General features: G+C 44.1%; 1 long non-coding RNA gene across 1 annotated transcript in view; it reads left to right on the top strand.

Annotated features, from left to right (window-relative positions):
• LOC141552136 (uncharacterized) overlaps positions 1-465 on the top strand; it is an 89,231-nt gene extending 88,766 nt beyond the window's left edge. Inside the window, exon 6 of the long non-coding RNA XR_012485069.1 lies at positions 1-465. This exon is cut by the window's left edge and continues 425 nt beyond it. This is a non-coding gene — a long non-coding RNA (uncharacterized LOC141552136).
• The last annotated feature ends 3,303 nt before the right edge of the window (positions 466-3,768 follow it).

Here is a 3,768-nt window from a genome sequence, read left to right as displayed (position 1 = left end):
GTGATTAAGGACAGTTCCATTGGTCTTGTGATAAAGAAAGCCATTTGCACCCAGAGAGAGGACAGTGGGAACTGAATGTGGATCACACCATAATATTTTCACTCTTTCTCTTGTTGTTTGCTTGCATTTTGTTTTCTCTCTCATTTTTTTCCTTTGTGATCTGAATTTTCTTGTGCAGCATGATAATTGTAGAAATATGTATAGAAGAATTGCACACGTTTAACATATATTGGATCACTTGCCAACTGGGGGAGGGGGGTGACGGCAAGCGAGGGGGAAAATGAGAACACATAGTCTTGTAGAAGTGAATGTTGAAAATTATCCATGTATATATTTTGAAAATAAAAAGCTATAATTTAAAAAAAAATAAATGTAACTCCCTTCCCCTTCAAAAAAAAATAGAATTAGTCAAGTGGAAAAGAAGATACAAAAATAATTGAAGAAAATAATTCCTTAAAAATTAGAATTGGGCAAATAGAAGCTAATGACACAATGAGACATCAAGTATCAGTTAAACAAAAATCAAAGGAATGAAAAAAAAGAAGAAAATAAAAATACCTTAGTGGAAAACAACAGACCTGGAAAATAATTCTTAAATAAGGAAAGATCATTTGAGAATTATAGGACTATCATCAAAAAAAGAGCTTGATCAGTATCTTTCAAGAATTTAACAAAAGAAAACTGTCCTAATATCCTAGAACCAGAGGGCAAAAGAGTCATTAAAAGAATCCACTGATCACCTCCTGAAAGAGATCCCCAAATGAAAACACCAGGAAATATTATAGCCAAATTCCAGAACTGTCAGATCAAGAAGAAAATACTTCAAGCAGCCAGAAAGAAATAATTCAAATATCAAGAAGCCACAGTCAGAATTACTCAGGTCCCAGCAGCTTTCACATTAAGAGATAAGAAGACTTAGAATACAATATTCTGGAAGACAAAGGAGCTTGGATTACAACTCAGAATCAACTGCCCAGCAAAACGGAGCATGATCTTTCAGGGAAAAGATGAACATGCAGTGATATCAAGGATTTCCAAACTTTCCTAATGAAGAGACCAGAGCTGAGCAGAAAATTCAATCTTCTAATACAAGAATCGAGAGAAGGATAAAAAGGGAAATTAGAAAGAAAACAAACAACCGTGTTATCCCATAATGTTAGATTGTTTACATCCCTACATGAGGAGATGATATGTGTAACTCTTGATAACTGTCTCTCTATACATACGTCTACATAGGCAGGATGTGGGTATAAGTTGACTTTGATGTGATGATACAAAAAAGTTAAGGGGTGAAAGAAGGATTGTACTGGAAGGAAAGGAAAGGGGGAAGCAGAACAGGGTAGATTATATCACATAAAGAGGCAAAAGTGGTTTTTTCATAGTAGAGGGAAAGAAGTGAGAGGTGAGCATTGTTTGAATGTTACTCTCCTCAGATTTAGCTCAAAGAGAAAATACCCCTCAGTTGGGTATGGAAATTGATCTCCCCCCATGGGGAAATCAGGTAGCCGTCGTCTAGTCTCTCCTCCCTCTGCTGTGTCCAGAAGCCTTGACTTAAAGATTCATCCAGTTTGTGTCATTTCCGCACCATCATCTTTGTCGATTTTCATTTCTGGCGCCATGGATTCCTGAATGCCATGAGAATCTTTGTTCCCCCATCCAAAAACTGGGGAGAATGTACTAGCTTACTCTGAGGGTCCATCTGCTTCTGACATCCAGTCAACTCACCAAGGGAGGGCGGATCCCTTCCATTGGACATTTAGGCAAAGGGAGTTTTATCTTAGTCCAACCTTTGACCTTCTGCTCAGGTGTTTCTAAGTCTGTTCTGGCAGTCACTGGCATTTCCTACATATGCAATTTTGATCGACCCAAATCCTTTCCTTTCTCAAGTGCATGTCAAGTCTTCCTTTGGCCAAGGAGAATTCCCTCACTTTTCTGACCTGCTTATCTTGTGACAAATAACCAGGCAGAAGAGCTGGTGCCTGAATACGGCAGGAATTCCTAGGGAAGGAGAATAAATAACGAAAAATCATTTCTAAGTAAGTCCGGAAAAAGCCAGCCTATACTTTCTATGCTGTTCTGTTTCAGGTGTGGAGAGTATTTATGAGACAGAAAGGGTTGGACTGAGCAAGGAAAAATGACTATTGGATCAGGTTGCTCCTGAGGTAACTGTGGAGCGCTCTCTCTGAATATAGACTCTAGATGGGATTAGGCCTTGGAGGCCAGGAGGAAGCCAAGCACTTCTCTAATACCTTTGCTTCCCCCTCGCCCCCAACCAGAAGTGATTAGAAAATTTGTTTGGAGTCCTCCAAAATGAGGAGCTCACTCCTTAGCCCCCCCTCTGCAACACTGATTGGAGAGTGCCGATCAAAAGTAGGATTTCAAGGCATATTTTTTTTCCTTTTTTCCTTTCTTTCTTCTTTTTTCCCTTCCTTTCTTCCTCTATCCCTCCTTCCCTCCCTCCCTCCATCCCTTCCTTCCTTTTTTTCTTTCCTTTCTTCCTCTGTCCCTTCCTTCCTTCCTTCCGTTCTCCCTCCCTTTCTCTCCCTTCTTCTTTCTCTCCCTCCTTCCCGGCACATACAGGTTGGGCCCCCTGTACGGTGGACTCTATGCTTCTTGAAAGCAGGCAGATACAGTCCGGAGCGATCCTGTCGCACCCCCGGAATACCAGAGGAGACCTGACGCTCGCTTGTTGAATTGGAAGTGAGTTTTGTGAAGAAATATTTGAGGAGTGAAGAGTTTGACTTAGAGGGAAATTTGAAAGGAAGGAAATGTCACTTGATCATTTTGCTCAGCAATGATTAATGGGAGGTTAGGACTGTTGAGACATTTCTCCAAGGTGCAAACAGCAAAGTTGGAGAGGAATTATTTATCTGGGGACACAGAGAAATAACTAAAACCGTGCCGAGGAAATGAAAAATGCCAGGAGAGCCAGAGGTGGCTCGCAAAGGGCCATTGGCCAGATGGGGTTTTCCAGCCTGAATTTCCATATTTTTCTCTCCCAGAGAAGATGGAGGCTTCCGCCTCCTTGGAGTCTCACCTTGTTATTTCAGACTGCTGGGCGTGTGAGTGTGTGTCTATCTGTGTGCGTGTCTGTCTGTCCCTGTGTGTGAGTTTGTGTATCCGTGTGTGAGTGTGTGAGTGTGAGCGAATGCGTGTGTCTGCGGGGGTACACACGCATGTGTCTGCGTGTGCTGGGGGGAGGATCCAGGGCTCTGTATTTGATCTCCTTCCTTTGCCAGCTTCTCAAAGTGCATTTGGATTTCCTTTGAGAGAGACTGTGGAGAGCAGGAGGAGCACCTGGAAGACAAAAGCTTCCCTCTTTGTCAGCACCCTGCCCCTGGTAAAGCTACAGGAGACTGCCCACCCACAGAAGGAGGGTCCTGGGGCAGCGGAGTGGGAGACCGCCTGGGCTTGGATCCACTTTCACTGCCCGCTGCCTGGGCGGTCTCACCCGTGTCATTGGGGAAACGAGTGGCATGGACTCCCTGACCTGGGACTCCCCTCCCACATCCCAGATGGCCTGCGGCCTGCGGCACCCGCCCGATGCCCTTCTTTGCTTCGGCAGAATCTCCAGGAATGGGGGTGAGCTCGTGCCCAGGTGCCAGGTACCCCCGCCGCGTGTTGATACTTTTCTGGAAGCAGAGGAAAGACCCGAGCACATTCCTGTGCTATATTTAAGCCCCGAAGCCTTCAAAATCAGGCCTGGCTCAGTGCTGCCTCAGCCCAGGGCCCATTTCTGTCCTTTTGGGCTTTGTTTGGTTTGTTTCC

This window comes from Sminthopsis crassicaudata, chromosome 1 (assembly GCF_048593235.1).
Source record: "Sminthopsis crassicaudata isolate SCR6 chromosome 1, ASM4859323v1, whole genome shotgun sequence".
Classification (NCBI taxonomy): domain Eukaryota; kingdom Metazoa; phylum Chordata; class Mammalia; order Dasyuromorphia; family Dasyuridae; genus Sminthopsis; species Sminthopsis crassicaudata.
Note: the sequence above shows the minus strand (reverse complement) of the source record. Positions and strands in the feature narration are given on the sequence as shown.